Genomic DNA, 14,819 nt, shown 5'->3' with positions numbered 1-14,819 from the left:
TGTGTACGAAAATAATTCTATATGTTGTATTTTATATTATTGATCCATATTTTCTAATAGTAAACTGCTTGAACAAATAAAAATGGTTCCAATAATGAAATTCCGTTTTTAACTGAATTCACTACTCGTCTAAATCATTGAATATTACGTTAATTCAGGAAATAAAAATTTTCATATATCTTTGGAAAATAATTATTTAAACGTATTATACTTGTTTAAAAAAATTCAAAAATGGTTATTTTATTTTTTCTATACGCTAGACATTCAGAAAAATAATTGAATGTACTCTATTCTGTTTCATTTTTTTAAGGTATCGAAAAAAAATTTTTAGAGCAAATAAAAATTGTTCGAGCAAATAGAGATTTTTTAAGAATTAGAAGAAATGTATAAAAATTTGGTAATTATTAAACAAAAAGTAGCATAGGATACTAATTTAAAAAAAATTGGATATCTCTGACTCAATTTTTAGAAATTTTGTAATTAAACAATAATTAATTGTTTAAATAATTACATAATGTTATTAAAGAAGGTACTACTCTAAACAATGACCAAATATTATATTTCAATCAGAAAATACGATTTTTTTTTACATTTTTGGGAATAAATAATTGTTTAAATAAGTAACATTTATTTAATCAATTAAAAATTGTTTAAAAAGTCATGGACAATATTCAAATTGTCCATTAGTAATAATTTATGCAACGATGACAAAAATGGTTAAAAAATGAAAATATATACGTAAAGATGTAGCCTTTTTAATTTTGGGGTCATAGGTTACATTTTTCGAAAATCCTAAACTTCTCCATGCCAATCAAAATCCATGTTTATCAACCAGATTGTTAAGTTTTAAACCAAAAATTTGTATTTCAGTAAAAAAAATTCTACTAAAAAAGGTGAATTTTTAATTAAAAAGACAAATTTTTTACATAAAAAGATTTTTTATCTCAAACAGATTCCAGTTGACTTATCAGCAACGAAATATAAATTTTAAACAAAAGGATAATGCTCTACGAACAGGATTAAATTTTTAACCCAAAAAGACGAATTCTTAACAAAACAGTTTATTTTTCAAACGAAAAGGACGTCTTTTTAAGAAATTTGTTAAATTTTCAATCAAATAATACAATTTATAACTGAAAAGATCATCTACAGGAGCAAATTTTTGCGAATTTGTAAAAATCGCGTACATGGGTACCTACCAGAACATATTTAAAAAAAATGTTTTGCCCCCCCCCTCCCCCTAGCTATTCCGTAATTTAAGTACGCTCCCTAGATCATTATCAATAATGATTCGCGATGGGATTGTGATAAATTAATTTACTACCATTCAAACAAGACGTCTTAAAATTCCGTAAATGTAAGAACTTATGAATATTTATTATGAAATTGTGTTGCGCATTGGTAGAATTTGAAAGATTCTATTAAAATTAAAAAAAATTAAATGAGATTAAAATCATTTTAGATCCTATTTAACATTAAACCAATGTGCAGAATTCCTGAAAATAAAACCATGGATCCAACGATCGAATTTCGGCAACTAACGAAAAATGTTCATAACCAACATAAAATAGAATTTAAAAAAGGAGATTCTCTTTTATGTCTTTCGTCTTTTTTATTTTATTATTATCAAATCACAATACAAAAAATATTTGTAAAATATAATCACCAATGTTTCGGCCCTCATATACAACTCCCTTATCAAGTAAAAAAAAATCAAGCAGGCAGGAATAGTAACAAAACCACGATGCTCTTTTCTTGACACCCGAGACTAAAAAAGAGAGATCATCGTGGTTTCGTTGCTGTTCGTGCCTGCTAAAATTATTTTTGTTATTTTATTTATTTTGCATTGCCTTGATAAGGGTGCTGCATAAGTGCCGAAACGTTGTTAATTATTTTTTACATATTTTTGGTTGCCTTCTTATTTTCCTTTCCGCTTTTTTAGTTTTGTCCCAAGAAAGAAATGTTTTTTTTTCTTGTTTTCAAAAATTTTCATCTTTTTTCAAATTTCAATAAGGAAATTTTATGGTGATTGTCCAAATTTGATTATTGGATTCTTAATTTTATTTTCAGAATGTCTGCATTTTTAAATGGAATAAAAATATCCCATGTAACATAAAAAAATTTGCTTTTATTTTTAATCTGTTATATAATACTTTTACCATAGCCTATTATGTATCTTCAGTCCTGCTCGAATGGGTGTGGATTTTAAAAAAAGCAACGAAAAAACTCTATATTTTTTAATCGCTATCTTTTGCAGTTGCCAGTATATTGTAGGCGTGGCAGACAATATGAAACTATTATCTTCAAGGTGCAATTGTAGAAAAACTGCAGGTATTTAAAATGTATAGATATTCAATATTCATTTCCCTGTCCCGTAGTTTCATCCGCATTTTTTTATCTTAACCTCTATTATTAAAATTGATAAAAAAGAAAAAAACTGGAAAATTCTCGCAATTGTTAACATTAATATTATTAAGATTTAGAAAATAAAAAATAATTTCCATATACTAAATATATTTTCTGCGATCTAAGACATTTCTGGAATTCCGGTAGGAATGATTTGGAAAGAAAACGTAATCTAGAAATATAAAGTGTAAGCTGTAATTTACTAAGTTATATTTCCTTATTGCTTTTTCTTATTGCCTTTTCTTATTTCCGTTATTTTATATGAGTGTAAGTACCAGTATAATTCTGCATAATAGTTTCCTATATTAAATATTACACAATTTATGCTCTTCCCAGAATGTTATAAATCATTCAAAACAATGGTTAGCTATACTACCTTCAACATTTAATAGAATAAAAAAAAATAAAAGAAAAAAACGTTCTTGCTTTAAATATTATTTGCAATTGAGACATCAGTATCGTTAAAATCAATCCATTTTTATTTTGGTGTGTAATATATAATGATATATTACACACATATATTACATATAATGATTAAACGGATTGTCTGTAAGTACATAGATAAATAATATAATATTATAAATGTATTTAAATATTAGTGTGGGCCTGTTTTAATGAATTTTATTTCCCTGTAGATAAAACTTTAAACAAAAGACTGTAATAAATTATTTTTACCAAAGATTAAATTTGGTAAACCCAGAAAATCAGGGAATAAGTCAAGGATTGAAAAGAAATCTTGTGAAAGTCAGAGAAATTCTGTAAGTGACATTTTAAATAACAAAAAGGATAATTAATTTTTAAAAAAATTCACTACGTTTATAGAAGATTCTGTATTAAAAATGTTACAAGATTAATATTCTGGTCTTTGAGTAAAAATGGGCCGGGAAAACAAAAAATTGGTCTGGGAAAAATAAGTAAATTTTTTTAGTGATGTATTTGCCTTGTGTTTCTTTTACCTTTTTAAAAGTTTTTTTCTCCTATAGATTATATTTTTTAATAAAGATTTTATTGTTTGATTATAAAATTAATCTCTGGTTGAAAAATAATTTTTTCAACTGAAATTGAACTATTCCAAATGAAGATTCATAATTTCACATGAAAATTCATCACTTTGGTTGAAACTTGAACTATGGTGTTAAAAGATGATATTTTTTAATTAAAAATTCAACGACTTGGGTAAAAAGTGAAATTTATTTCATTGGTTGAAAATTTATCTATTTTATTGAAAATTCATACTTTTGGTTTTAAATTCAACGATTTGACAGGCAGAAAATTACAATATTTTGTTGAAAATTTCTTTTTTTCGTTAAAATTTTTTTTTCACTGAAAGCTTGACTTTTCAATTTTTGTGTTAAAAATTAATCTTCTGGGTTGAAATTTATTCTTTCTGGTTGAAAATTCAAACATTTTTTTGAAAGTTTAATGCTTTCAGAGAGCCAAAATCTCAGTTCATTAAGGTGGTACACAAATGCATTGGATTTAAAAATAATTTGAATCTATATTGCCCGGAAATGCGTTTAAATCCATTATAAAATTAATGTATTCTTTTTTGTTTTGAAAGAAAATGATATTCAGAAGTTCCCCATTTTCTCGTATTTCCCATAAAAAAATGTTTTTATTAATTTTACACAGAATCGTCAATATTAGCTAAATCGAGTTAAAACTCAATATTTATATTTACAATTATCCATAGAATATAATGAAAATATTTTTTTCAATAACACCCCCATAAGTCTATTTTCAGGGTCCCAATAAACCCCATTGGTGAAGAATCAGGATTTTCGAGTTTTGGCGTTCATTATGAATATTTTACAGTTTTTCAAAAGCAAATTGTTTTTAGTACATGAAATCCTACTTTATACTGATAAATAACTTTTGACATAAATTTGTAATATATTTTATTATTGTTTTTAGCAATTTTCTCTTAGAATAGAGTTAGAAGGTCGTGGTTTTATTAAAAAATTTCCCACTTTTCGTGAAATTTTTAATTAGAGTAAGATAATACTTCTTCATTTTAACAGGCATGATTTTTTCAACAATTTATTATTATTTTGAATAATATTCCATTAAAATATTGCTAGATATATGCAGTTTTTAAAGAAATTTACACACTTTTTTCGACTTTTTATTAGAGTGGGGTAAATAATGAATTAAAGTTAACAAAATAAAATTTTTAAACAATTAATTATTATTATTCTCAAAAATACTCAATTTGAATAATTCTACAAAGTTACGATTTTTTTTCTAAAAATTTCAACTATTTTTGTGCTTTTCGCATGGAGTAAGTTAATAATTAATTTGATTTACCAAAAATAAATATTTAAATAAATTATTTTTGTTCATATTTATACTCTCATTTAATAATACTAGATATTGGCGGTTTCTTCTGAAACTTTTGTACTTTTTACCTACTTTTTACGAGGTGGCTTAATACATAAAGCAAGTTTACAAGCATAGTTGTTCAAGCAATTTATTATTATTTATAACTATCTTATTTTAAATAAGTTTTAAAAAGTTTCGGGTGTTTCTGAACTCTTACACTTCTTGTCAACTTTTCACTTAGTGATGTGATAATAAATGCAAGTGAACAAACATGCTTATTTAAACAATTGATTAATGTGTATAATCATCTTCTCTAAGACTAATGCTAGTAAGTTTTTCTTCTTCTTAAATCTTTACTTTTGCTTTGACTTTTCAGTTATGAACAAATAATAAAATAATCTTAACAAGGATAATTTTTTAACTAGTGTTGTATTTTTTAAGTGAATTATTTTTGCTCTTTTCCCAGTGTTGAACAAAAATAATTTAAACAAAAATTTTATCTTACATAAGAGACAAATGCAAATAATAAAATAATTGGGAGTGGGTGGGGGGACTAGGTCTGTAAATGAGTTCTAAAAGTTTTATTTTAAATTACAACAAGAAATTTATTTCCAAATGTAAAAGAAAAATTCGGAATTGAATATATTTTTATATCAGCATTCTCTCCAGCAAAATACATTTATGAAAAAGAAAGAGATTCTTTACATTTATTATTTTTTCATAACTAAAAAAGCAAATTAAAGTTAAGAATTTCAGAAAAAACCGCAACTTTCTCAGCACTTATCTCCTCCTCATAAATTTAATAGAGGGAAGTTATAAACAATAACTAATTGTTTATACACTTTATTAATGTTAACATTCAAAAAGTTTGTGAACATGAAAAGTTAAAAACTTCAGAAGCAATGCAACTATCTTGCATTTATATGGATGAAGAGAGTTATTAGTAATAATAATTTGCTTAAATAATTATTTTTGCTCAATGTAATAAATTATTAAGTCACTCTAAGTGAAAAAAAAACAAATAGTTAAAAATGTCAGAGAATCACAATTTTCTACTACGAAGCAAAGCGAATATTATTTACAATAAGAATAAATTGCTTAAATAATTATGTTTATTAATCTGTATTTATTATTACTTCGCTCTAATAGAAAAGAAACCAAAAAATTCAGAAAGAAACCGTAACTATCTAGTATTAATATAGAGGAAGATACCGAAGAACAATAATAATTTGTTTGAACAAATTATTTTTGCTATATTCAATAAAATATTAACTCACTTTAACTGAAAAGTGGACAAAAAGTAAAAAAAAATTAATAAAAAACCCGCAACTATTTGACCATTTATATGGATGAACATAGTTATGAAGAATAAGAATTTGCTTGAACAAATATGTTTGTTAAAATTAATGAACTATGACCTCACTCTAATTAAAAACTTAACAAAAAGTTGGACATTTTTTAAAAATCGTGACTTTCTATCTCCATTCTAATAGAAAATTGCTGAAAACTATAATAAGTTGTTTGAACAATTCATGTAAACATATAATTATCAGTAAAAATTAGTATTTTATGTATTATAAACAATTTTCATTTAAGAAATGGAAAAGAAATCATTATTAGCGCCAAAATCTAGCAAACCCCATTTTTTCACATATAGTTTTTTTATTGGGATCCTATAAAACATATTTATGAGGGTGATATTTAAACAGTAATATTTTCCTTGCATTTAATGGCTAATTTAAAAGAGAAGTGCTGAGTTTCGACTTGATTCAGCAATATTGACTATTTTGAATAAAATTTCCAAAAATGTATTTTTTTTCTTATAGGAAATGCGTGTTAAATCTCATGCTTAGCTAAATTGTATTGATTTTTCAGAGTCTCCTAGAAAGGCTCACTATTTTATCAGTAAATTAAAAATCTCAGATCTAAAGAGCAAGAAGAAGACGTAAAGAAATGGGCAATAATTACATTTCATAGCGTGCACTCTCCTGGGAATCATGAGATTTGCAAGGTCTTTGCGACGATCCGCACGACTCGATCGACGATTTGATGTATTATTTCTCATTTGATCTTGAACTCGTTCCACATATACGACTCGCAATGTCAAACAATCCATGAAAAAAAAAAAAAATTATAAAAGGGCACTGACATATGTGCACACGTGTGAAGCCTACTCAGGAGTAAAATTTTAATAACCGTTAAACAATGGCCATAGTGGAAAAAATTGTTTAAATGGTGATCTGAGTCACGACATTCAAGTTCGATGAGTTTTTCCAGCAATAATACAAGTACTGTTTCTCTATAAAAAGTTCTACTCAAGGTAAATCACTTTGAGCTTGGAATTCAGTCATTTATCTAAAGATTACTTCAAAAGTCAATGTAACATTTATTTCGTTTCGGGGATTATATCAGCAGTTTATGATTAGTTACCAGTAAAAAAAGCGTTACCGTTACTGCTACTAAAAAAGTAACGCGTTACCTTTGCTTTAATTTTTTAATAAACTATTTAATACGTGATTTAAAATTCCCAAAAACTGAAAATAGTATTCTTGTTTTTATTTAAAAGCCTTAACATGTATTCTTCTGCAATGTTCTCAAAAAAGGGGAAATATGGCCATTTTTAAAAAAAATAGGGGAAGAATAGGTATATTAATTCTTTTAAATACAATCAATGTATATGCTCCAGGTTGGTTAATTATAAAATTCTTCATATTTAAAATCAATATTTATTGTATTTTTAACAAAATAATTAAAGTTTCAACCAAAAAAGATAATTTTCTACCAAAAAAGAATTATTTTCAACAAAAGAATTGTTTTCAAACAAATCATATTAATTTTTTAGTAGACAGTCGGATTTCAAATCAGGAAGATGAATTTTTAACCAAGAACTTTTCTACAAAAAAAGATGAATTTTCAATCCGAAGGAACATATTTTCATCCAAAAAGAAGAATTTTCAACAAAATAGTTGATTTTTCTAAAGCAATACGATTTTTTAACAAAATCATTGACTTTTCGACAAAATGAATGAATTTTCAAGTAAAATTATAAATCTTGAAAAAAAATTGTAAAAATAATAATGTTTTACAGAGAAGTTAAACTTTCAACCAAGAAGTTGATTATTCAATCAACTTAATAGTTTTTATTGAAAAAAACAAGATTTTTATTTAAAAAAAATAATTATCAATAAAAAATGTTCTACTTGGTATCTCTACTGAAAAATATTTTAAGTTCTCATAAAAAAACAGTCGAATTCAACCTTAAAAGATGATTTTCTTTAAACATATTAGATTTTAACTTAAAAGTTGCATTTTTAACCAAAAAAAAAATGAAATTTCTATCAAGAATAAGAGCGAATTCTTTACAAAAAAGTTGGATTATTTAACCAAAATAATAAGTTTTCAACCAGAAACATAATTTTCAACAAAATAATTGGATTTCCTACCAAAAATAATAGAAAATATAAATTTCTAACAAAAAAGGATGAATTTCATAAAAAATTAATTTTTAATCAAATAGCTGTACTTTAAATTAAAAACCACCCATTAAAAAAAATGGAATAATTAAAGATGCAGGACAAAAGATTTATTTTCAACCCAAAAATATGAATTTTCAATTAAATAAATTATTTTGAACCAAATAGTTGTATTTTGAACTAAAAACAATCAATTTTTATGCGAACATGGAATAGCTAATTTTGTAGTTCAAAAATTTATTTTAAACTGATAAAAATAGTTTTCATTCAAGAAGATAAATTTTCAATTAGAAAGAAAATATAATTTAAAATTTTTTTTGGAACAAATCTTTTTAATTTTTGAATATAATATAAGTAAATAAATATAATGTATATTTTTTTATGTATCAAATATAGTATAAATGAAGAAAATAAATAATAAAAAAGTTAACATTTTTAATCAAAAAATGATTTTTCATTAATTAAGTTCAACTATCAAACAAATATTTGAATTTCTAATCATAAAAGGTTAATTTTCAACTAAAAATATAATAGTTGATATTTCAAACAAAAAAAGATTTTAATGTAAAAATTAATTTTCAATAAAAAATGTAATAGCTGATATTTCACCTACAACAATTTAAAAAAAACCAGTCAAATTCAATCTGAAAATTCGAACTTTTAACGAAATATTTGAACGCTTTTCCAAAACAGATTAGTTTTTAATCAAACGGATGTATTTTTAACTAAAAAATATATTATTGCTACCAAATAAAAGGGCGAATTTTTTACAAAACATCTGAATTTTAAACCAGAAAGTTCATTTTTGATAAAATAGTTGAATTTTATATTGAAATATTACAACTTTTAACACAGATAGATCAATTTCTAACGAAACGGTTAAATTTTGAAGCAAAAAGAGGATTTTTCTAGAAAGAAGTTGAATTTTCAACTCAAAAATATAAATTTTCAACAAAAAATATTGACCAAAGGGAGATGAATTTTCAAACCAGAAAGGAGAACTCTTAAATAAAAGTTGCATTTTGAACAAGGAAAAATTTTCAGTCAAGAAAGAAAAAAATGTTAACCAAATCGTTAAATTTTCAAACCAAAAAGAGGGAGTAAATTGTTTACAAAATAGTTTAATTTTCTACAAAAAAATATGGATTGTTAACCAAAAAAGACGAATTTAAAAAAAAACAGTTCAAGTTTAAAGCCAAAAAGACGATTTTTTATAAAACAATTGAATTTCGAATCCGAATATATGAATGTTCGACAAACAAATGATTTTTTAACCAAAAACGAAATACTTAAATTTGTAGTTTCAAAAATTGATTTTTAACAAAATAATTAAATATTTAACAAAATAGTTGATTTTGTTTTTTTGATTTGATTGTATTTTTGATTTTTGATTTCAATAAAAAATAGAATATTACAATTTCCATTAAAACGACCACTTGAAAACAGAATTTTAAACAAATTATTTAAATAAAAAATAAAATGTTAAAAACGTACTTCAACTTTCAACCTAGATGTTGAATTTTCCACTAAAAAAACATAAATTCTCCACGAAAAACTTAGTAGTTGAATTTTTAGCTTAACACGATCAATCTTCAGCCAGGAATTAATTCGTTAAATGTGTAATTAAGAAAAGTAATTTTTATCTAAAAAAGCGAATATTCAACAGATAGTTAAATCTTAATCCTAATAGTAAAATTTTTAACCAAAAGAAATAAAATCTAGATGAAAAAATATAATAGTAAACTTTTTGAAGAAGAAAAATACTTTGCTGACAAGTAGTATAGTATATCAATAGCAGAATTACAAAAATAATTAATTGTAAAACTTAAAACTTCCATAATTTTTAATTGTAAATTTTCAAAATTTAAAAAATTTAAATTTTGACGATTTATAAATAAAATTTCTGAAATTTTTCTGATTTGGAAGATAAAAAATCAAGTTTTTTATTCTAAATCTTCCAAATTGAAGGCATTTTGAATGAAAATGAAATAATTTTTATCTGTAAAATCAGAAAAATTTCAGAATTTTCACCATTAGAAACACTTTAATTTAAAATATTTACTATTCAAAGTTCTACAATTTCAATGCATCATAATTGAAAATTCTTTAATTTTAATTATGTAAATAACAATTCTTAAATTTTTAAATCGAAAGTCGATTTTTCAATTGTCACATTTATATTTTTAATTTACGTAATGTTAAACATTATTTTTTTTAAATTTTTAATTCTAAGGACTTCAATATTTAATGGGTATAATAGAAAATGATAATGTAATTAGTTTGCGATAGAAAAAAAATAAATTGAAAAACGCACGCGATAAATGAGCGGAAACATTAGAGCTTCAGCGCGGACAAAAAAATGAATGTATTTTTGATATTATTATTATTATTATTATTATTAATAATGTCTTTTCTTTAGAAAATTCTCAATAAAACTTGATTTAAATACTTTATCACAAACAGAATGTAATTATATATTATATATTTATTATTTATATTATAAATTCATTATATATTGCATAATATTGTTTTTCATATATTATTAGGTTTAATAAGACACTTTTTGCATAAGTTACTATAAATAACAATTGTCATGTCCGCAATATAGTTCTTGCAGTCTAAAAAAGAAAATCTAAACGATCTTAAAGTGCCATGGCCGATCAATCCTATCGATACAGAGCAAGGAACTCGATTCTTTTTGTTTTTATAACAGTTGTGAAATTAGAATATTTATAAAGTCAATTAACTAATTTTAATTACATATAAGAGCTTTCTGTTATTTATTTACAGAAATTATTTTTTATTTGGTGATGAGCAGAAGACAAAAAAATATTTCTAAAAAGTGCAAATAAGAATAATAAAAAACATTTTTTAAATGGTAATGATTATTTATTGTGATTTATGCTGTTACATAGTCAAACATGCATCTGTAGAGGGCGCGTTCCTGACAATAAAAAAAATTCTGTCGGTGGTTTGATAGAGTGCCCCCTCATATGAATAGCACGCTATTGTGAACCTGTCAAACTCAGGGTGATTATAGAATACCAGAGCCGATGGTGATTAAACCGGGTACCCAAGCGAAGGTTCCAGTTTACATTGTTTTTAGCATGAAAATCCACTCTTTGAAACCTTCCCACTTGCTTTTTAAAAGCAGAGAGGAAATTCATATAAACTAATTTAAATTTGTCATTGACCTTGCATATTGTGAAAAAAGCATGAAACTTTGTGTAAATGTTCTGGGAAATATAATGAAATTGATTCAGAGTTTTAGACACTTAGGACCGTTATTCCGGTTCTTTGTACTATAATTTTTATAAAAAAATGAATTTTCCACATTAAATTTTTTTTTGAAAAAGGATCTTCTTTTTCGCTGCGCTGGGAATAGAACAGCAGAACTTCTGACTGCCGGTAGGGTGCTTTTCCCTTAAGCTGCCAGAGAGATAGAAAGAAGATTCCATTTTCAGAAACACACACATTATTTTGCCAGGTGATATGTATTTCACATTTTTCAAGAAATCTGTATAATTATCAGAGAATAACAGAAATTTTTAACGTCTTTTAAGACTAGATGGAACTATGAATAAAAAATTTTCGTAATTAAATTTTTTTTGTGAAAAGATCTTCGCTCCGCTGGGAATAGAACAACAGATCTTCCTATTGCCTGCCGGATGCTTTTCCCTTAAGCTACTAGAAAAATCGAAAGAAGAATCTTTCTTTAGAAATATCTGCGTTCTGTTATTCTCGGATGATAATATATATTCCTTGAAGAAATAAAATACGTAACGTATAATGCGTGTATTTCTGAAGAAGAATTCTTCTTTCGATCTTTCTAGTAGCTTAAGGGAAAAGCACCCGGCAGGCAATCGGAAGTTCTGTGGTTCGATTCCCAGCGGAGGGAAGGAGAAGATCTTTTTTAGCAGAACAAATTTGATTTAAAAAATTGTAATGCATGGCTCCATTTAGTCTGAAAGGACGTTAGGAATTTCTGTTATTATCGGATAATAACACCGATTTCTTGAACAAATGAATTGATATTAACCTTACGCTAAAAGTCACTAAACTGATGGATTTTAAACGAAAAAATTCTAAAGAAACATGTGCCACATTCTTGACCTAGATAGTTTTAACAAAATAATAAACAATTTGTTTTATTCTTCAAGATTTTATAAATATTCATCTACATTTTTTAGCGATCAAAATATTCAAAATTTCAAAATTGTAAGTTTGGGAAATGTTCAGAGGGGAAATGGATGAACAAAATCTGTTAAATTTTGATTTGAATACATGATATTTCCGCTCCAAACTGAAGAATATTTTTATCTTTATAACATTTCACTCCTAAAAAGACACTAACGCAGCAAATTTTATATTTTAATGTACATCGAAATGCCAATACCTTCAATTCCAGCCATCTTCGAAGACAGTCGAACTACCGAGAAAGAATTCCACATAGTAGTACAAAAAACCGAATTTCCTCATTCTTATAATTTCTTACCCATTTATAACAAGAAATATTATTATAACAAAACAAAGTTTAATATTTAATAGTAATTCCTAGTAAAATATATTATGTATTGTTTATACATAGTGTGAAGTATTATATAAAATATTAATTTGTTTTATAAATTTTTTGTAGAAAACAAATGAATATTACACATAACGCTTCACAATATATATAAACTAATGATCTTAATAAACATCAACATAGTAATCTGAAAAAATGAATTTTAAAAATTTTTTCCATTATTTTAAGGATTATTAACAAAACAGCTGTACTATGACGTAGCATATTTTATTTAATAGCATATTTTTAGACAAAATTTCTTAATTTTCCGATTATTTTTATTCAGACCTTCGATTTAAGCAATCTTTGAAGGCAATCCAACTAAAAGGAAAGATTCCAGAATAGTGATTTTAAAAAATCAAACTTTCTAATTTTCCACACGGTGATAACAAAAAAGCAAAACGATGAGACAGAACATTTTATTTTTCAATACAGATTCACATTTCAATACTTTAAAATTGATTTAAACCATATTTTAAAATATGGTATGTCAAAAAGCAATTTTCAACCAAAAATATGAAATTTAAACGAAAAAGTGAATTTTCCACCAAATACTTTAACTTCCTACTAAGTTTTTTAACCAACGCATTCTGCTCACGTATGTTCCAAACTGTGAACTTTTCTACATTTTATGTAACATTATCATATCAAATGTATAGTATATTTATTTCTACACCTCGGACTGGTGCTATTTATAAAGATATTGCAAAATAATGTAAAATCTTATTTTTCATAATTACTATAATATTTACTCCTTATTTTGCACTAATTGGTACTCTCTGCTACACTAAGAAATCTATCATTTCAATTAATTGATAATATGCATTGGTATTAAAACACACGTATTTTCATTTTCTTGTTTGTATAATTAAAGAAAAATTCGCATCGTATAAAAAAACAAGTTTGTTATTACATTGCAACATTCGTCGTTTGTCCATAACTAATTTGTATATTTTTAATCTTATTTTTTACTATTTAAATTACAAATACGCATCCTAGCGTAAAGTGGTTCTAAAAAAATGTATAGGTACAATTTAGACGAGTTTATAAATCATTTGTAAATCTTTTTTATTTGAACAACTTTTCTCTGTTATTTTTTTCGTATCTTGCGTCATGTTTTAATTTTATTTTACATTTTTTATGTTACTTTTTACGATTAAAACAAAAAATATGCGTCCTATCAAAAAATTATTGATAAAAAATGTGTTACTATTTTTTGGATGTGCAACTTTTGTCTACATATTTTTTCATACATTGTGTCGTAGGTCAAAAAATTAAATTTTTTATTTCATTTTTACGATTAATGACCAAATTAATCGTTCTATCAAAAAATGATCAATGAAAAATTTATAGATCCTTTTTTGGTGTACAAATTTTCCCAATTAATTTTTCTTGGTACATTGAGTCGTTTCTCCACAAAATCAATTTTTTTTATTTTTAATGTTGGTTTTCCCGATTAAAACAAAAACTCTACAGCATATCAAAAAGTGACAAAAAAAAAAATTTGTAGCTGCTTTATGGATAAGAAACTTTCGTTTAAGCATTTTTTTCGTAGCTTGTGTCGTTTGTTCAGAAATATATTTTAAAAATATTTTTAAGTAGATTTTGTATTATTTGTTATGCGATAAAAATGTGAATTTTCGATAAAATTTAAAAATGAATTATGATAATCTTGTGGGGTGCTTCAAACGCAACGTTTTTTTTCTCTGGAGTTTTTTCATATCGTGCGTTGTTTGACTTTAAATGTTCCTGTTTGCTTTTTTTTGAGAGAAAGGGGGCAGGGGGAGGATTTTTAGTATGATATAACTATGATAAATTTCTTTTATCCAAAAAAGTCATAAAAATAAATTGTTCGAGCTTCAAAGTACTATGAATACCCGTACATAAAATGTTTAAATATTAAAGAAAATTGGTCTCAAAAGTTTTGAAAATATTTGAATTGTTGGAATTTCTATCAAAAATACGAGGGTAGTTCAATAAGTCCTTAGAATGACCAACAGATGGCGCGCGAATCGCTCCAAATCATCTGTTTTCAGTCAGCACCACTCCCGACT

This window comes from Belonocnema kinseyi, chromosome 7, assembly GCF_010883055.1.
Source record: "Belonocnema kinseyi isolate 2016_QV_RU_SX_M_011 chromosome 7, B_treatae_v1, whole genome shotgun sequence".
Classification (NCBI taxonomy): Eukaryota; Metazoa; Arthropoda; class Insecta; order Hymenoptera; family Cynipidae; genus Belonocnema; species Belonocnema kinseyi.
Note: the sequence above shows the minus strand (reverse complement) of the source record.